This window comes from Anolis carolinensis, chromosome 4 (genome assembly GCF_035594765.1).
Source record: "Anolis carolinensis isolate JA03-04 chromosome 4, rAnoCar3.1.pri, whole genome shotgun sequence".
NCBI lineage: Eukaryota > Metazoa > Chordata > Lepidosauria > Squamata > Dactyloidae > Anolis > Anolis carolinensis.
The window spans coordinates 243,249,190-243,270,564 of NC_085844.1; the positions used below are offsets into that span (position 1 = coordinate 243,249,190).

Sequence of the window (21,375 nt, forward strand, 5' to 3'; positions counted from 1 at the left end):
TCTCATTCAGGCCTCTAGAAAGCTTGACACACTGGGCTCCTGAACCCACGGTTCTTGCACATGCTGAAATTACATAATATTTGGATTCTAATTTTGTCTCTGGTACCAAATTTTCTGTTAAAGAAGTAATGATGAAGAACACATCTACTTCATTTACTGAGGTATAATTGGGTAGGTTAAAACCTGGAATAGGTTCACCACCTTGCTGACATGTCACCACTGAACACAATAGCCTATCTTCCCTGCTGCATGTCACTCAAAAGAGACAGAGAAAGGAAAACCAACAAGGTCCAGCAAGGTCCATCTACCTCTCTTTCAGTACTGGGGATGAGAGGCAGTCCTTGCTATCCAGTTGTCTCCACCCCCTTTTATAGCAAGGGCTGCATGGGACTTGACAGCTGAGGGGAAGAGATTGATTTGGGGAAGAGCACAAGAAGCCAGTGTGAAACGTCCCAGTTTGAGCTTTCCTCATTCCTATGTCACTTCTTTGGCATTAATTCCCTTGATTGGGAACATCAACTGGACTCCTTATTGTAGTCTTTATCGTTATGTTGCTGAAGGACTACATTTGTATTGAAGATACATCATTAGCCTAGCACTATGCTGTGTGCAGGCATGTTTTCCAGGTAATTGGTTTAATAATAATAACAACAGCAGCATCAGGAGAATCAGAAATGTTTATTTATAACACCCTTTTCTGCAAAGGGCAGAATATCATCAATCAAAGACCAGGACAACAAAACACAACACATTATAAATATATATCAAATGAAACAACAACCCACCAGTCACTACTCATCTCAGCAACTTCAGGCACAACTCAGAAGCTTAATTTGGTAAATCAAAGAGGAAAGTTTTTAAAACCCTATGAAAAAAATCCTCCCACAACCTGAGGTCCAAAGGAGGATTGTTAATAATAATAAGATTGTTCCACAGATGCAGAGTCAGGACTCAAACGTTTCATAGTCTTGATAGGAGAGTTGCACATTTGTGTGGAATTGCTGTTCGTTTTGTGTAGTTTCATTCGTGTTATCTCATTTTTGTATTCATGTCCCACTAAAGAAAATGGGTCGTTTATACAACACGAATTTTCGTCTGGCTAATGAAAAACACGAAATATTTTGTGCCATTGGCGGCAATGGGAGGCTCATCCCCCCCCTCGGTTTTTGGGCTAGAGGGGTGAAAATCGCAACACACAGAGGGCATTTGATCCCTTTTAGCCCACCAACTTTTAAAACGTTTAGATTTTCCCCAGAGTACTATTGTTATCAGGGCCGGTTGATTATAAGAGGCCTCCGGTGTTGGCGCGGCCGCGCGGGGCTTCAATCCCCGCGCCCGCGCCAAACCGCTGAAAACAGATATGCCATTTTGCCGGAGGCCGCGACCAGGAAGTAAGGGCAAAAAGGCCTATCTGGCCTAAAAGGGCACGCTGGGTGGGGGGCGGGGCCAACTCTGGCCCCGCCCCCGCACTATTCACCCTGGCCCCGCCTCCCACGCAGCGTGGGAGGCGGGGCCAGGGCACGCTGGGCAGGGCCAGGGCCGGTTGGCGGGGGCGCTTTTTAGCACCCCCGCTTAACATTTAAAAATATCTCCGGCCGGCCCTGATTGTTAATAACATTATTATATTAACACCCATTGGTACACATCAGCTATAAGCCCTCTGTCAGTACCTGCTTATTGTTACGGGGCAGAAACTAAATGAAAGCAAGCACGATGACTGTGCGGCTTTCAGTTTCGTGTCGCCTCTCATTTCCTCACATGATTCATTTTGTGTAGATGAACAGTTGAAGGAAACGAAGGAAAAATTTTCATGCACATCTCTACTTGATAGCATTGTGCACATCAGTGGAACAGGCAATAATCATTTGCTTGTGTATCTCATATTCATCGATGGTGCATACTATGCTAGCCAAGTTACCAGGAACTGTGAGAGACGAGAGTGCAGAGCCATAAATATAAAAACCAAAAGTTTCAAACATATCCTGGCCTGAACTGGAAGGCAATGAAAGTATCTATGGAGGAAAAGGTGCATACAAGCAGTTCCCGAGTTACAAACTCCTGACTTACAAATGACTAATAGTTAAGAATAGGAGTAAGACAATAGGAAGTGAGAGAAATCTACCAATTAGAAGGGAAATTCACTCCTGAAAGAGTTATCATGGGGAAAGTGTGTTCTCCAATGAAGCTTTATTACCAATCCTTGTTTCCACAACAAGCCAATTTTTTCAAAATCCAATTATCACAGAGACAGAAGTTGGATGAAATCCTCTGAACAGGGGCACAGACAGCAAAATGAACACCACAGGGGTGTTACTGTTAACCCGTCCCGTGCTATCAAAAGCCTGCGTGTGTGTATGTAAATTGCTGCACTTACACTTAAAAATGTACCTGTTCTGCCATATATACAAATTAAACTAAAGAATAAACCTTCAGAAACTGGTATCTTGTTTCTAAATTGTCTGTATATATTTAGGAAGATTTAAAACAGAGGCAGAAACAAGCAGGAAGGCAAACCTACCAATAAGCTATTACAATAATCCAGGCATGACCTAACCAAAGTCTGGAAAAGCAGATGGACAGTTTCAATGGGCTACGGATGTTCAAAAGATGGAAACTAGATGCCTTTGCTGTCATCCTGATAAGGGGCGCAGGGATAAACCATCATCCACCAGTACTCAGAGGATGCTGGCACAGGAAACATAGTGCAATCCGATGAACACAGCAAAGGCCATGACAGAGGGATAGAAATTGCAACTCCTGCAGAAAATCTGCACAGACCGTTGCCGATTACCAGTGGCAATTTAGATCACATCTCTAATTTAGTTGTCCAGACTGTATGTGAACATTCTTGACTGGTAAATGAACCAAGGCGGAGTGGAAAACAGAGCAAGAGAGTGAGCCTGAATGCGGGAGAAATGAGAACAGCTGTCCAACAGTGCTCCCGTGAGGCAGCACTCATGAAGTGCTCTGCCAATGTAACTCAATCAGCATTGCTAATTCTGACCTACCCTGATTAATACGAACCTCAAACCTGGTGAGGCATCTGATTCATACATTTCTTTTAGTTTATTGCTAAAACATTTATAAATTGTTTCCATATTTTTAAAGATTAATATCCAAAATGATTTACAGAATTCAGTCCCAAGGAACATAACCCTTAACGGTTCCAATTTGACAGAGTAACCCCAATTAATCCTCCATCATCCCATTTTTCTGCTGTTTTTAAAATGTCCTGTTTTCTTTCTCTTCTCTCATCACTTTCCCCATTTGTCCTCAGCTTACTCCAGTCTCTGCAAACAGAAATCAAAGGGCAAAAGTAGTTTTCCAAGTCTATTAATTTAACATGAAGGTGAGGATTAGAGAAGAGAGGAAGGGGTGAAATATTGCTCTTCCCTGTAGACTAAGGCTCCTTCCACACAGCTGTATAAAATCCACATTGAACTGGATTATATTGCAGTGTGGACTCAGATTAACACCCAGTTCAAAGCAGATATTGTGGATTATCTGCATTGATATTCTGAGTTATATTACAATGTGGAAGGGCTCTAGGGCAAATGCAAACTGCAACAGCATCTTCTGGTTTTTGTGTGTTTTGTCATTAATAATATTTGCCATATTATCCCCTTCATCAGCAGAGGATATGTTCCAAGACTTCCCATGGATGTTTGAAACTGCAATCCCTATACCAGTATTATTTTTGGACTGCAGATAACTGAAACCACATAAAGCAAAGAAGAATTAATCTCTTTGGGCTGCAGTTTTCTGTGGATAACTGAAACTGTGAAAAGTGAATCCATGGATTGGGGGGGGGGGGGGTGCTGTATTCCTATTTAAATTATAGGAATTATTATGATGGTTGGGGATTTCTGAGTGTCCCCAGAAGGAAAATCATCAAAACAAATACAAATTGGAAACAACAAAGCACCTTAAACTGACTTCAGAATGAACATCTGGATGTGCAGCATGTATCACTATGTGGGATGGGGATGTCCACCTGGAGTATAACCTTTCTTTATATTCATTACAAGTAACCATTTTCAAATTCAAATGAGAAAAGGGTCTCCAGGTATAATTCAAAGTGTGCGTGTGGAGAGTGTTAAACGTTCTGCAAACATGACTCTAATTCAACCCTCCATGGCAGTGTATGAATAGGAATGACTATTCATGTATTTGGGTTTCACAAAAATAATTGAACTTATCTGAAAAGGCCTCTTTTATTTTCCACGGAAGACAATACACATGACGCATGCCTTTTATTTCATTGTTCACTCCAATGCAAACATATATTTTGAGTCTATTGAGCTTGTTAACAGAAAGGGTGCAAGTGTCACTAATATGGATGAGAGGAATTTCTCATTTTCTCCTACAAAAGGGAAGAAGGTATGTCATTGGAGCACATAACCTTACGGACAGGAGTGGGGATTAGGTGGCTCAACATTTCACAATGAAAACGAGACACACCTGGCCAATCAACATCAGAGTGGAGTTAAAATGGTGAAACCTATTCATGAGGAAGAACATACAATATAGAAGAAGTTGCATTAGTTTGCTTTTGACTAATATTACAGGGAAGGGCAACATTCCTCCCCAAGTCTAAAACGACTTGAAGGCACACAACTACAGTCCTAATTCACCTGACTATCTCATCAGTCAAGAGCAAGCCCACACTTCCCATTGAAATACTAGTAAGTTTATATTGGTTGAAAGTGTTCTTTAAATTGTTCGTTTTAAATATTGTCCTTTCAAGTTTTTGCACTAAAAATAAGATATGTACAGTGTGCATAGGAATTCATTCAGATCTTTTTCAAACAATAGCCCACAACACTCTGAGGGACCATGAACCAATCCTCAGCTTAAAACGTTTTAAGGACCCTTGATTTTGACATTTCAGTTCTAAACTTTTCTTTAATTTATATCCCAACTTCCTTCCAATATAGAACCCAAAGTGGCTTATTATACAATAATCTTTGGTTCCTGCCTGAAACTACTGTCATAGTTGACAATTCTGAGAAAGAGAGTCTAGTGGTCTAGTTCAACTAGTTTCCCTGAGCTTGCTTCTATATCCAAGTTCATACTGATACAGTAGAGTTTCACTTATCCAACGTAAACGGGCCGCAGAACATTGGATAAGCGAATATGTTGGATAATAAGGAGGGATTAAGGAAAAGCCTATTAAACATCAAATTAGGTTATGATTTTACAAATTAAGCACCAAAACATCATGTTATACAACAAATTTGACAGAAAAAGTAGTTCAATACACAGTAATGCTATATAGTAATTACTGTATTTACGAATTTAGCACCAAAATATCATGATATATTGAAAAGATTGACTACAAAAATGCATTGGATAACCCAGAACGTTGGATAAGCGAGTGTTGGATAAGTGAGACTCTATTGTAATACAAAATGTGCCAAACTATTTAAGATGGTAGAGGACCAAGACCAGCAAAAACATCTTCTTCTTGGACTAGATGGCCCATGTGGTCTCTTCCAGCTCTATTATTCCATAATTCAGCCATTCTCCTCTGTAAAGAACAGAATTTTAAATTGACCCAACAATTCCCTGTTACTATCAGTTGCCTCAGGCAGCAAATGTCTTTGGTCAGTTTTGTTTATATTAGTAAAGCTTTTGAATCTTCTGGGCAGCAAGGTCCAATTGGTTATACCTGTTTCTTAGCTGCTTTGGCCCACAAGGCCCATCTTCATCATTATTGTATTTGGTTATCAACAACCAGATTCATTGGAAAGATCAGTGTTCCCCAATGAGACTTATCACTCATGATGTGACAGAGAATGTGTCATAATTATTCATGTCATGCAACTATGAGCTCCCTGGTACTGACACATGCTAACACAGAGCACATGCCCAAAAGGATGCTGGAAGTGAACATAAACCAACAATAAAGATCAATTGCCCTGATCTCTGGTATGTGAGAAAGCGCTAGCATCAGAGAATCTCAGTGATGTATGACATTGTTAGGTATACATATGAGCTGTAGTACAAGACTCTTGTATTCCGAACAATAAAGATGTATTGTTGGCATATTCTTTCAAGAGAAGACTAAGCTCATAGCAACACAGATGGAGCAAAGGACCCTTACAAAATGATTAAGTAATGAGACATTTAACCGATGAGATTCTAGGCTGCATCAATAGGAATCTCGTGTCCAGATTGAGGGAAGCCGGGCTGTGGCACAGCTGCAACAAATCACTCTGACCAAGAGGTCATGAGTTTGAGGCCAGCTCGGAGCCCCGCGTTTGTCTTGTCTTTGTTCTATGTTAAGGCATTGAATGTTTGCCTTATCTGTGTAATGTGATCCACCCTGAGTCCCCTTCGGGGTGAGAAGGGCGGAATATAAATACTGTAAATAAATAAATAAATAAATAAATAAGCCATAGTCCCACTCTGTTCTGCTTTGGTCAGACCTCTTTACCTGGAGTAATAACTGTGTCTAGCTTTGGGCAAAGCAATTCAAGAAGGATATTTTAAAAAAACTAGAAGCTGTCCAAAGGAGGGTGACCAAAACATTCAAAAGTTTGGAAACCAAGCCCTATGGGGAGTAGCTTAAGGAACTGGGTTTGTTTAGCTTGGGGAAGAGAAGGGTAAGAGATGACATGATAACCATGTTTAAATATTTGAAAACATGTCCTGTTGAGGAAGGAGCAAGTTTGTTTATTCTGTTCTAGTTACTAGGACACAATGGATTCAAATGCCAGGAAAAGAGATTCCACCTAAACATTAGGAAGAACTTACTGATGTTACGAACTGCTCAGTACAGGAATCTGCTGCTGCTTTGAAGTTTGGTGGAGTCTCCTTTTCTGGGGGGTTTAAGCAGAAGCTGGTTTGCCATCTGTCAGGAGTGCTTGGATTGTATTTTCCTGCATGGCAGAAAGGATGGATGACTCTTGGGGACTCTTTCCAGCTTGAAGAGGCTATGATTCTATCAAATACAATCAGCAGGTGGAAGGGCCAGATTTTGGATTCATCCAGGATTAAATTGCAAACCTCAGTTAACGAAAAATGTGGTCACTATAGCAACGCTGCTAACACTGAACAGTCATTCTTTGTGATTTTTTTGATGGTATTAGATTTTTGTCTATACGGTGGCAGAGACGCGCAATTTTGCTATTAAATATGTATTTCAGGTCTGCCCTTAAGAACACAAGGACACAAATGATGTCCAAATGATGGATAGCCCATCTAATGAACGAAACATAACTGAAAATGATGCCAGATCCTAAAAACCCTGGCAATAACTCAAGAAATCTTTCTTCATAATGATTTTTGCTGAATTGTTTTCTAAAGCTTGTAATTTAGTCCTAAAATATATTGAGAAATATAGCCCAGTTGGAGAAGCACATGCAAGTCACGACTAAAACATATTATCTATATTTACCCATATAGGATCAGGAGTGTTCATGAAGAACACACGGATGCGATTACATAATATTTGGAACATGATTGCAGATTCCATTCTTATTGCACATTTATTTGTAAATGTTTCGGTTTCTAGATTTGATTAAAGGAAGCAAGACACTAAGGAACATAACATTCTTTTGTGCTTTTAAATCAAAAGGCCAGGCACAGATTATCTTATATACTAAGCTACTTGGTGTTGAGGGATATGTTTTCTCTCATACGTAGGATTCATTGGTTTCTATAGAGATAACTGAATCCATCCTACAATATCTGCCTTGAACTGGGATATATGACAGTGCGGATTCAAGCTCCTTCCACACAGCTGAATAAAATCCCACATTATCTGCTTTGAACTGAAATATATGGCAGTGCGGACTCAGCTAACTCAGTTCAAAGCAGATATTATGGGATTTTTTTGCCTTGATATTCTGGGTTATATGACTGTGTGGAAGGGGTCCGAGTTTCAAAATAGAATGGAAGAAAGTGGTTCTACTGTACCCACAGAACTCTTCTCCATCTCGGATAAGTTTTCTTTTACATTTTGAGGATCAGTAGAGCTACATTTCATCAAGAAGTGTAAGTAAAATATAGGTCGAGTATCCTTTGTCCCAAATGATTGGGGCCAGAAGTGTTTTGGATTTTACATATATAAACATAAAGAGATATCCTGGAACTTGGACCCACTAAATGCAAAATATGTTTCATTAACACTGAAAGTAATTTTATTCACAATATTTTTTATTAAATTTTGTATGAAACAAAGTTTGTGTCTATTGAACCATCAGGAAGTGTCGTGAGGACAGTTTTAGATTTTGGAGTATTTTGGATTCTGGATAAAGGATGCTTAGCATACAGTTTTGGTCCTGGCTTTTGTATTTTCTCTTATGTGAGGTTGTAATGTATCTTTTAAGAACTAGTCATATATATATATTAGGCTTGAGCGATCCATGAAAAAATTGATTCTAAACTCGTTTCAAAAGTAGGGGGCGCCAGCGTTTCGTTTCTGATGTCATTTCCGAATTTTGCCCCCCCAAAAATTCGAAATTAACGAAAATTCGTTATTTTCTAAATTAATTTGTTAATGGCGGACGCGCATGCGCAGTGGCCAAAAAAAAAACAGCACGAGGGGAGATTTTACAGGACTCTCCCGCCCTCATTTTTTGAGTGATCTTCTTCAAACTTGGTACAGTGGTAGAACACATTTAACACTGATAGCTCACCAAAATTTGGAACGTTTCCCTTATCCTCTGATTTTTGGCGAATTTTCATAGCTTTTATAATAAACCATTTTTTAATAATTGCAGAAATCTGTTCCTGGTTTGAAAGTCTTATTTCCTGTTTCATTGGGTTGTCTTTACTGTGAAAGTCATTGTTCTACTTCAGAAACTTTGTTTTTGTGGCTGAAACTTTGTTAAATTGGTGGACCAAACCATAATATGTTCCATCCATGTCGCTTGCACAAAGTTCAGGCAGTGTCATAGATTTTGCCATGTTTCTATGACAGAACCAATTAGGAAATGACATTTATCACCCAGGAACAGAAATCATAGTACACCATCAAATCCTTCCTGACAGATGGCCATCAGCCTCTGAATAAGGAAATTAGTTCCTGGTTTGAAAGTGCTATTTCCTGTTTCATTGGCTTTTCTGGGTTGAGAGTGTGTGACTTGCCCAAGTGGGTGGCAGAGTGGGGAATCAAGCCACAATTGGAGTCCAAAATTCAAACCTCATCCTCCCTCCTTCTCTCTAAACTTCTCATACCTTCCAAGAATTCACATACTGTATGAAAGTTTGGTCAAGATGGTCAGAGGAGGGCAACTAAAATGATCTAGGGTCTGGAGAACAAGCCCTATGAGGAGTGGCTTGAAGAACTGGGCATGTTTAGCCTGCAGAAAAGAAGGCTGAGAGGAGACATGATGTATAATATGTGAGGGGAAGTCATAGAGAGGAGGGAGCAAGCTTGTTTTCTGCTGCCCTGCAGACTAGGACACTGAACAATGGCTTTAAACTACAGGAAAGGAGATTTCACCTGAACATTAGGAAGAACTTCCTCACTGTGAGCTGTTCAGCTGTGGAACTCTCTCCCCGGGCTGTGGTGGAGGTTTCTTCTTTGGAGGCTTTTAAGCAGAGGCTGGATGGCCATCTGTTGGGAGGGATTGGATGGTGTCTTCCTGCCTGGCAGAAGGGGTTGGGCTGGATGGCCCACGAGGTCTCTTCCAACTCTACTGTTCAATGACGCTATGATTCTAAGTGAGGACAAAAGGGGGTGGGGAACGTTAAGAGGAGAGAGGGCCTGGAACACCTGGGAATTGTAGTTTGCAAGTGGGCATAGTACTATTGGAGAAACGTTTGCTTCAGCCCAATGCTTTTATAAATGGTCAATATTCAGAGGCTTCGTTCTCCTGCATTTTGAAAGCTATATGATGAAATTTGCCAGAATGGAAGCAAAAATTAAGTACTCTTAGCCTATCAAGTTTCATAATGTTTGACCCATCCACTGATTTTTGGGGATTTCTGAAGCAACATTTTTTTAAAATGTTAGCAGATCGATGGCCACGCCTCCCTGTCCTTCTTCCTTCCACTCTGATTGGCTTGCTAAGGCTTCTGGGAAATGGAGTTTTTTCTCTCGTTATGGCGAATTGCTTCATTTCCACTTAAAAGAATGGTCAATATTCAGAGGCTTCGTTCTCCTGCATTATGAAAGCTATTATGATGAAATTTGCCAGAATGGAAGCAAAAATTAAGTACTCTTAGCCTATCAAGTTTCATAATGTTTGACCCATCCACTGATTTTTGGGGATTTCTGAAGCAACATTTTTTTAAAATGTTAGCAGATCGATAGCCACGCCTCCCTGTCCTTCCTTCCACTTTGATTGGCTTGCTAAGGCTTCTGGGAAATGGAGTTTTTTCTCTCGTTATGGCGAATTGCTTCATTAATGGTCAATATTCAGAGGCTTCGTTCTCCTGCATTTTGAAAGCTATTATGATGAAATTTGCTAGAATGGAAGCAAAAATTAAGTACTCTTTGCCTATCAAGTTTCATAATGTTTGACCCATCCACTGATTTTTGGGGATTTTTGAAGCAACATTTTTTTTAAAATGCTAGCAGATCGATGCCCATGCCTCTCCCTCCCTCCCTCTTCCGCTCTGATTGGCTGAGAGGCATGCCAACATGGTTTCTCCTCTCAGAGGGGCTACAGCTTCATCCGAAGACATCAGAAACAAACGAAAAAAGGTACTTTTATTATTCAAATTCGTAATATTTGTAAGGGCAGTGAGCAGATGGTTCAATATTAATTCAAAACTGCTTACGAAACGAATTTTTAACGAATTTAACGAAATAATGAAAAATTTGCTCTAGCCTAATATATATATATATATATGCATACATATACATACATGCATATGCATATGCATATGCACACACACACGTGCACACACAAAACCAGGAATAAAACTCAATTGAGTATACCTTACCTGGCATGAATTTTCTTCTTATTGGCTTTCTTCCGTGTTCAGTTTTTCTGGTTTTAACTTGAACCGTTTTTAATATTAATGATGTTTAATACTGTTTCAATATTTGTATATTGTATATTTTAAGTTGCAATGTAATACTTTTAATTGTAAGCCACTTTGAGTCTCTGTATGGAGAAAGAAGGCGGGATATACATAATAATAATAATAATAATAATAATAATTCAGCTTTCACAATTATGCACAGAAGTGAGGCACATGGCGGGTGCATCTACACTGTAGAATTGACACAGTTTGACAGCGCTTTAATTGCCAGGGATCAATGCTATGCTACCCAAAATTGGGCACAGAAGACTCCAAACCTTGAAAAACTACAGCTTATATGATTTATTAACATGGAGCCCTGCAGTTAAAATGGTGTCAAATAGCATTAATTCTACAGAGATGCGCCCCAGCTTTCTTTAGTGTTCATGCTCAGAAATGAGGCATGTGATGGCTGCATCTACACTGTAGAATTAACCCACTTTGACACCGCTTTAATTCCCATGGCACCCTGGGATCACCAAAATCGGGCAGAGAAGGCTCCAAACCTTGTAAAGCTACAGCTTCCATAATTTGCTAGCATTGAACTCTGGCAGTTAAAGTGGCGTTAAACCGCATTCATTCTACAGCGGAGACGTGCCCTAACTGCGAGCTGCATGACAACTCGGCGCGCCGTATCCAATCATCGCCCGTTTCGTCACCGCCTTTCCCTCTCAACGTTCCTTTTTCTCCACCGCCTCACTTTCTGGGAAGGAGGAGGAGAAGGGAGAGGCGCATGCGTGAGGCCGCAGCCGACGTGTCAAGACGTCACTACGCAGGCGCACTCCTTAGTTTCCAGTTAGCCTCCACGGAGTTGCTTCTTCTTAGCGCAAGGCGGCTTCGCTTTTTAAAAAAACTTTACCCAGGAACCTTTGCGAAGTGGCAACGTCGCCGGCAAATGGCGGAGGCGGTGTGTGCGCGCGCATGCGCAGTGAGGAGTGAGCCAGAGACGCCGACGCCGGGTGAGAGAGAGGCTGGTTGAGTGCAGAGAGAGACGGGCCAGGGGTTTCGGGCCTGCTTCGAGAGGTAAGGAATTTACCTGTTGAGACAGGGCTCTGAAAGGAATCTCTCTCTCTCTCTCTCTATATATATATATATATATATAGATATTCCTTTCTGAAGGAAAGGTATTAAAGATGCAAAGCCTGAGGGAAAAGAATGGCCAAATTAACAATTGGTATATAATAATAATAACAACAATAACAACAACAACAATAATAATAATATAATGATAATTTGTATATAATAATATCTATATAATTATTATAATAATAGTAGTAATGTGTATCTAATAGTAATGTAATTACAAATTACGTATTATTACAAATATGTAATAATAATTTGTATATTATAATAGGTATATAATGTGTATAATAATTAATAGTAACAGAAGCCCAGGATTTATAGCACTTTATAATTATGGTTTCTCCCCATTCGGGATGTTTTAGAGTGTTTTTACTTATTTTAATGATAATTTTACCGTCCTACTAGGAAGGACTATTTGGGTTAATTATAATGGTCTATTTTATATTGCTTGTTTCTATGCTGTTGCAAACCACTTTGAGTCCAATGTGTTGTCGAAGGCTTTCATGGCCGGGATCACAGGGTTGTTGTATGTCTTTCGGGCTGTGTGGCCATGTTCCAGAAGTATTCTCTCCTGACATTTCGCCCACATCTATGGCAGGCATCCTCAGAGGTTGTGAGGTATGGATACCTCACAACCTCTGAGGATGCCTGCCATAGATCTGGGCGAAATGTCAGGAGAGAATACTTCTGGAACATGACCACACAGCCCGAAAGACATACAACAACACTTTGAGTCCGTTGGAGAAAGGCGATATAGAAGTTTCCCAAATGAATAATAAAATTGGAGATGTACAGGTAACCGTATCTCAAGGTAGAATGAATGCAGTTTGACATCCCTTTTAACTGCCATTGGATCCTGAGAGTCATAATTTGGTAAAGACTACATAAAACTACAATTTCCACGATTCCATACCATTGAGCCATTTCAATGAAATAACATCAAACTGCATTAATTCTGCAGTGTAGGCCAGGGCTGGGCAAACCTGGGCTCTCCAGGTGTTTTGGACTTCAGCTTCCACAATTCCTGATATGGCCCAAGTTTGCTCAGCCCTGGTGTAGATGTACCCTTTGTGGCTGAAAAGTGGGTTATAGGAAATGCTGGGTACCAATACAGCAAACATTGAGCAATGGATGGTCTCCATATCTTGACCATTACAATGGTTGGTGGTGCTTTGAATGCGATTTCCTGCTTCTTGGCGGGGGGTTGGATTAGATGGCCCATGAGGTCTCTTCCAACTCTATTATTCTATGATTCCATGAAAAAGGGGGAGGGTGAAGCACTAAAAAATAAAAATGTATAGCAAGACTTAAGCTATCATTTATTTATACAGGTTGAACATCCTTTATCTAGAAACCTGAAAGGATCCATAGTTGTCCACATGCTTGACTAAGATAGGCCTCTTCTATGCTGCCATATAAAATCCAAATTATCTGCGTTGAAAGAGCCACAGTGATGCAGTGGGTTAAACCCTTGTGCCGGCTGAACTGCTGACCTGAAGGTTGGGTTGCTGACCTGAAGGTTGCCAGTTCGAATCCGCGAAACGGGGTGAGCTGTTATCTCTAGCTTGCGGGGACATGATTGAAGCCTCCCTGCTAACACATCTGGGTGTCCCCTGGGCAATATCTCTGTAAAGGGCCAATTCTCTCCCATCAGAAGCAACTTGCAGTATGCTCTCGTCACTTATGACATAATAAAAAAAATCTGTTGAGCTGGATTATCTGGCAGTGTAGACTCATATAATCCAGTTCAAAGCAAATAATGTGGATTGTCTGCTTTGATAATCTGGATTTCATTACAGTGTAGAAGGGGCTATAGTGACACTTGCTTTGTGATGATGATGATGATGATGAAGATGAAGATGACAATAGCTGCCTGGAGGGCTGAAGTTTGCCCATGCCTGGTGTATCTGAAACATAAATGAATTTCCCATTTCGATTTGGGTTACATCTCCAAGATATCTACTTATGTACATACCGTGTTCCCTCACTACTTCGCGGTTCACTTTTTGCGGATTCGCTGTATCGCAGTTTTTCAATAAACTATAAAAGAATATTCTAAACCATAAAAAAATTACAATGTACAGCCTAAGGAAAGAGAAGCTGAAGGGAGAGACAAGTAGCCCAAGCGGCAACGGGAGGAGAAGTGATTTATCAACACACGATTGGTTGATAAAAACTTAAAATAGTGTACAACTACTAAAATAATGTATAAATATTAAAATAAATATAGCATCCCTACTTTGTGGATTTTCACCTATTGCGGGTGGTCCTGGAACCTAACCCCCACGATAAGTGAGGGAACACTGTATATGCAAGTACAGGTATTCCAAATTCCAGAACATTTGTGGTCCCAAGCATTTCAGATTACAGATATGGAACCAGTATAGCGCAACCACTGTACATGGTGCCTGTTATTTAACCAGTAAAATAACAAAAAAAACCAGTTATCTCCCCTCAAGCTTGCAATATAATTAAGTCATGACACAAAAGGAAAAAGGAATGGATGTGTGCAAGGCTAGAAAACTTATATTTTAGAGGGGAAAAAGAGGACTTATGTTCTAGCACCAGCCTTTCTAGCTAGCGATGCAGTAGAGAATTATATTAGAACCTCATTATTATTATTACTATTTTGTTTATTTATTTATATCCCCAGAGTTCTCTCATTTGCCTCAGATGACGAAACATAGATACACTTTTGTGGGTTGGGGATAGAATGTAATCAATATCCTAACATTAAATATTCCTATATTATCATATGACCATCTCACATTCAAAGGCCTGTGAGAGATGTTACAGACCTTTATAATGGTTAGCAAGCATTCATTTGCGAATGCAATATATCTGCTTATCAAAATTCAGTTGACTTGGGCTCAAAGTTTTTTCAGAAGATTCATTTTGTTATAAATGCAGATCTATAGTTATTTGGATATGTATCTGCTATAGCTATATATGGTGCAATAAAGCCTTTATCTTCTTTCAGACTTCTCCCAATGGGTTGAAATTTGCGAATAGAATTGAATTCATCTGTTTCTCTTATTGGTCTTGCTTTGTAATTTTCTTGTTTCAGAACTGTGATGTATGATCCTACATTGTATAACTATGCAAGTTAACATTCTCTGCAACTGGTTCTGGGGTATTGCAATTTCTGAGGTCAGATATTTTTTCATTAATCCATTTGCATAGAGACAATCTTCTTTGACTGATGTAGTGTGTAGAGAGGCATTGCTGACACAGGATTGGATATATCACATTGGACACTGATCAAGTAAATGCATTCCTGACACTGTGATGTTACTAGGCCCTGTAATATTGCTCCCAGAGTAGATGAGAATATAGAGTTGGAATCTGGATTTGTGACTAAAACAATGTTGTCTAGTGGTTTCAGTGTTAGGCGGTGACTCTGGAGACAAGGATTTGAATCTCTGCTCAGCCATGGAAACCAACTGGGTGATACCAGTCACAGAGGAAGGCAATCTATAGCAATTCTCCTTTGAAAATTTTTTGCTAAGTTAACCCTGTGGTATTCACTTTAGGGTCATCACAAGTCAGAAGTAATTTAAAGACACACAGCCACTAGCACATTGTTTTTTGTATTACCATCTGTGTTATGTATCTTGTTATAGGTGAGTAATTTATAGTTGACATGCTGCCTGGATGTTAGTTTCGTAGAACCTGTGAGAGGACTGTGTTGTCCTTCAAAATTGATTGCTATTGGCATTTTTCCTATCAAGATGGCCAAAGAGGTTGGTAGGAACTGTAAATCCTTTCTGCATCAGAGGACGACATGTTGCTCACAACTGTTTTACTTCACTATCAACAGCAGCAAAAATTAAAACAATTTAATGTCAGAAGGCTTTTGCAATGGAGCTTATATTTGTGTTGGTGGCTGAATGAATGAGAGACTTCCAATTAACTCTGTTATCAACAGCCCTGCTGAGAAACATGTGCTCACACACTCTTTTGGAAGTAAGATCTCTGAACCCAGTGATACTTTTGAATAAGAGTACATGGGAAGGGCTGCAACATTTTTGTTGTTGCAAAATTTCATTTTCTTCTTACTGTTTTCAGTTGCTGTTTCCATTTTTCATTCCTCTTCCACACCTCTTTGTTTTAGAAAGTTCAGAGTGGCATCAGTTGAGAAGGTTCCTTTGCAAGGCATTGTTAATTACTTTGTTACCTCTTCAGTATAACTTCAGAATGCTTTTGTTTGCATAGTGTTCAGTGGATTATATTCCTCTGTCCACATATGCCTATGTTTCCTTTAAAGAACGTTCAAATTAAAAAAGCTGTCACCACTTTGTACGTAAGATAGGGTCTTTCTTTCTTTTTATTTATATTGGTAGCAAATCCTGACACATTTAGGAATGTGTAAGGAAGCTGACATATCTCAAGCATAATAACAAACTTGTAGAAACCATAATGACTATGGTTAGCAGGGGTCCCATCCCCTTTTATTAATTTTTTCCTGCTCTCCCCAACAGATTGTGTGATATTAATTAATTGCATATCAGCTTTGCAACAAAATTAGCTCGTCTGTAAATCCAGATATCCAGATGTTATTTTGTTAAGACATTTATGATAGGAAATATTTATAAAGGGGAAAAAATAACATTTCAACTATAAGAAACCATCTGTCAGGTGGCATGTGAGGTATTTTCCCTCAATAAAAAGTCAATTAACTTGAAAAAGCAATTTCTCAGATCTTTTGTCACATTGGAAACTGATCCATGGTGACTCTGGACATTGAAATGAAGCCTTGGGGGGGGGGGGGGTTGAAATCTAGGAAACTGAATTTTCTCTTGTTTCTGAATTTTTTAAAGATGCAAAATACACATTCCACACAGAAAAATATTCAATGTTTGGTTTAGTTAAGATGCTGCTCCATAACATTCTTAATCTTTCAACCTCCAATCCTCTTCCTGAATAAGAATCGACAGCTTTGCCTTTCTTTTAAAATATTTGAAGTAATCCAAAGAATAAAACCCCAAATCAGAGTTCCATATATGATACAATTCCTTTAATAAAGTCAGTTAGAACGTTATGTAGTCATAATATTGATGTCAGTTTCCTACCCATTCATGGCTGCTGCTGCTTCATTTATCTAACATTGTGTTCAGATCTTTTTGCCTGAGGAGGAAGGATAAGATGGAGCATCTCTGAGTCTGTACGAATAGAAGTGCTGTGTAAGCTGTGACTGGTTGTTGGCTGCTTCACTTTTCAAAAGCAATGGCTATTTGAAGCTCTGGTGACTTAAAATCAAAGTCTTGTCAGCTAGAAGCCTGTGTGAGTCATTTTCTAACCAGCCAGTCACCTCTCTCCTGAATCCCACAGGGATTTTCTTTAAACCTTGGTAACAGTTAGTTCTTGAAAGAACAGAACCATGTTTCTTGAAGTTTTACTTTTGGAACAAATAACATAGATGGTATAGAATTTTCAGTTAACACCAGTTGTTATAAAAGTGGAGAACAAGGGGTAGTTTAAAATGGGACTTTGTATATAGGTTAGCAAAAGGGGGATAACTCATTAGGAAACCTAATGGCTCCATGCCAAGTAGACTGGATACGTTGTTGCAATTTCTATCATCCTTTACCAACTATTCTGTCAAGGACTTTTGGGAGACTGCAGTGCAGCAACATTCACCATTCCTAATGCAAACTTTATGATAATATCCCCAAATTGTGCCTTGGGTTTTCCTTTCTTTTTTGAAAGATAACAATTTTGTGTATTGTTATGCCTATTCTTAAGGCATAACTCCTAAAATAGATTCTCTCCTACTCTTTAGCTTTTTCCAAGTACATTTTCTCTATGCATTTTTAAAGGAGAGAAAACTGTTCGCTTGTTACAAAACCCAAGACTTTATCCTTCACTGGCCTTAGCAAAATCCATAGTTTTGGACCCCAAACCTATATTCAATTTATACATGTGCATATACAGTATTTTGCTTGCAAAAGTTTCAGGGTATCTTCAAGTAGATTTGGAGAAACTTTTTATGAAATTGTTGAGAAATGCTATTAGCATAGACTACTGATCTAGTCAGATAAATTGTTTGATTCAGCCTAAAATATTTTCCTAAATTCCATTGTCAAGAGAGAGCAGTCTTGTTGTTGGGGTCTAATTTAGGACCCTTCTGCACTTCCCCTATATCCCAGGATCTGATCCCAGATTATTGTCTTATCCCAGATTATCTGGCAGTGGAGTCTCATATAATTCAGTTTAAAGCAGATAATCTGGGATCAGATCCTGGAATCTAGGGTAGTGTAGAACAGGCTTTACTGGACAAAGGGGATTCCAAGCAGCAAATACTAAGAAGATAATCTTGTCATTTCATGTGGGATGGATGCTCATTGTTCTGAAAGCTAACGTATACAACCGTTTTTGTCTTCTCTCATATTTCCAATTTAACTGTACCTTCATCTCCAAAAGTTGGGAAAACACTGATGGAATATTGTTTCTAGAAATAAATTCAAAGTGTGTGTTTTTCTTAGCTTGCTGATTGAACTTTTTTTTACCCAGAATACTTTTTATAGAAGCTTTCTACTGGCAGGGGAACTTTGTTTTCATCATAATACAGTAGTTGCCTATCATCTCTACACACAGTATTCTCCCCACACCCGTGGCACCTCTAAAATATTTGTGTTTCTTTAGCAGTCTCCTCTAAACCCAATTACCAGACTGAGGTATTTTTTTTATTTATCTTGTGTGTTTCTCTGTCCTTGTCACCCATTTAGAGCAACCTAGCAACCCACCTACAAAGTTCTTTCACACTATCATTTCAAAATCTCTGTTCCATTCTGTGATGATTTAATATATCCAGAATCTGTCTGGAACCTAGCAAACAGAGTGTTTTTGTTTTCTTAAAATGTTTTATTGATTTCTGTCAGTGTAATCTTCAATTTTTGTTCTATTAGGGTGTTGCAAAATGCTAATTTCACCTGAAAGCTTACAGCATTGTCTATTTTCCTTGATTGTAATTTGATAGATTGCTTTGTTTCTTGTCCTGTCAATAAAAGACTAATGCTGTAATTGCTGGTGTGTGTGTGCATGTGCACAAATTCACCAAATAAATTAATTCAGCATTTTTGCTGATGCTCAAAGATTACAGGAAGATAGGTGAAAGTACAAGTTGCTGAAAAAAACCAGTCAGTAAAAGCTCAAATATTGCATTATAACTAAAACTAGATCTAAAGAACATTATGCTTTGCTCAGTAAATACAAAGGGATGTCTAGCTATATCATCTTAAAGCTAACAGATTCTCTATAAAGGAAGACTCTTCTATAAGTTATAAACCAATTTTGAGTGAACCAACATTCCCCATCACACACACGTAGATTTGAAGAGAGAGAGAGAAACAAACATTTGGAAAATCTATAGTTCAGTTCTCACCAAGGTTCATTAGGATACACTCATGTAACAGATGTTGCAAAAGTGTTCTTCTTGGAGTCCTTTGGCAATCAAAATAGTGCTCTTCTAGATAATATGATGGTCTAGCATGACAGGTGATAACTCCCTACAAAAATGCTTTCACATTTTTGAGATATATGTATTTGTTGATGTATGTTCAATAATGATAATGTACTGCCCAGGTTCTGGTGCTTCTGACTTCATTAGTCTAAGTGAATAAAGGAAGGATGGATTCATCCATGGTGTTATTCCTTTTCAGGAGCTCTGTTTCTGTTTCTTCCTTGTTTCCCTGAATTCTTGAGGTTCAGTGTCACAATTGGTAGTCTATCCTCAGTTTATATTCTCCTAAACTAGAGGTGGGTATCCCTCCTAAACTGAGGGACTGGAGTGAGTATTTTGCCTTAGCGATTCCCTGTAGCAGTGGTTCTCAACCAGGTGTTTTGGTCTACAACTCCCAGAAATCCCAGCCAGTTTTACCAGCTGTTAGGATTTCTGGGAGTTGAAGGCCAAAACATCTGGAGACCCACAGATTGAGAGCCACAACCCTATAGGCTGCACTTGTGAATCAGTGGTCAATCTAAAGGAGTGTCACATCACTTTTGGTCCTTTACCGTTTGAAGGTGATTTAAAAAGTTTTTGGGGATTAGGAGGTGAGGTTCTATGTTTGTGGGTGGTTTGAGAGTATTTGGAGGAAATGGAATCCTCATGTCATGTGAAAATGGGGAGGTGTAGACTTGGGGAAAAGTTTCTGGGTACTTCAGGGGCCGTGTGTGGTCCCTAGACTATACACTCCATAACCCAACCTGTAAAATGTCTTAGCTTTTTCTGCAGAAGGATATATTGGATGTCTACAGATTTTATGAAAGCACTATCCGGTAGATCACAAGTTAGCTCCTGAAGTCATACTTGACCTTTTCTTCTGTGTTTGGTTTTAATTTTGAATATTGGTTTGGAAAGATGTGCTATTTGAAAGTATTGGTCTATGGTACATAGTAAATTTGTAGTAATTTATCTGATTCATATTGCTAACTTCTTAGCTATCTGATTTGTATTTAATAACAGCAATGCAATAGATAGTAGAAATGCACTGTGTCATCTGATTATTGCTTTAAAATTTTTGGTTTTGGATTAGACCTTCTGAACTGCATCCTGTGCCAGGGTCGGGGAATATGTAATGTTCCAGATGTTGTTGGAATGCAAGTCCCTTCTGCCCCAGTAGCGAGCTGTGATGGGAGTTGCAAATTGCTGCACATTCCTCATCTTCAATCAATTCATTAGTTGATCAAACTAATAAAGCATCTCTGAAGTGTTCATTACATACATAACAAAGGAAATTTTTGTTAGATATTATAGCTGTGTTGTTTCACTACTAAAATGCAGTCAGTGTATACAAGATGATACATATATGTAATGCAATTAGGAGAAGCAGAATATGTATTTCTGCTGCATTCCAATTTAGAATGCATTGTGCTAGAAAATAAACTACTTTATTACCTAGAAGAAGAATAGTGATAGTTCTGCCTAATTAATTGTACGGTATTTAAAAAATAAAACAGTCACAGTATTTAACATGGATTGAAGTGGAAAAATGCTCAAGTGTAATGAAGCCACAAGACATCTCATCATATATGCAAATACTCCAAAGTCTGAAAAAGTCCAAAATCCCAAATACTACTGGTTACAAGCATTTCAGAAAAGAGATATACAAGCTGTATACCATTTTTTTTACAGAAAGAAGTTATTGGTTAATTTGGTAAACCTGCTGGTTAGTTTATCAGTGGTTCTCAACCTGTGGGTCCCCAGATGTTTTGACCTTCAACTTCCAGAAATCTTAACAGCTGGTAAACTGGCTGGAATTTCTGGGAATTCTAGGCCAAAACACTTGGGGACCCACAGGTTGAGAACCA

The 21,375-nt window shown here is 39.0% G+C and overlaps 1 protein-coding gene and 1 long non-coding RNA gene across 15 annotated transcripts in view; one reads left to right on the plus strand and one right to left on the minus strand.

The window, feature by feature from the left end:
- Positions 1-659: 659 nt before the first annotated feature.
- Positions 660-11,817, minus strand: LOC134298540 (uncharacterized). Its single transcript, XR_010005654.1, has 2 exons — positions 10,903-11,817; positions 660-6,884 (listed from the first exon to the last, which is right to left on the minus strand). It is a non-coding gene; the product is annotated as an uncharacterized LOC134298540 (long non-coding RNA).
- Positions 11,818-11,820: 3 nt separating this feature from the next.
- The window catches only part of arfgap1 (ADP ribosylation factor GTPase activating protein 1), a 34,909-nt gene continuing 25,354 nt past the window's right edge, over positions 11,821-21,375 (plus strand). For 3 of the 14 annotated variants that reach the window (XM_008110186.3, XM_008110187.3, XM_062979037.1), the window contains exon 1: positions 11,831-12,006. The gene's annotated coding sequence lies outside the window, so the exon portion shown is untranslated. Of the gene's footprint in view, positions 12,007-21,375 lie in introns of all 14 variants that reach the window. The other 11 variants (XM_008110185.3, XM_016993473.2, XM_062979036.1 and 8 more) reach the window with 10 other exon arrangements.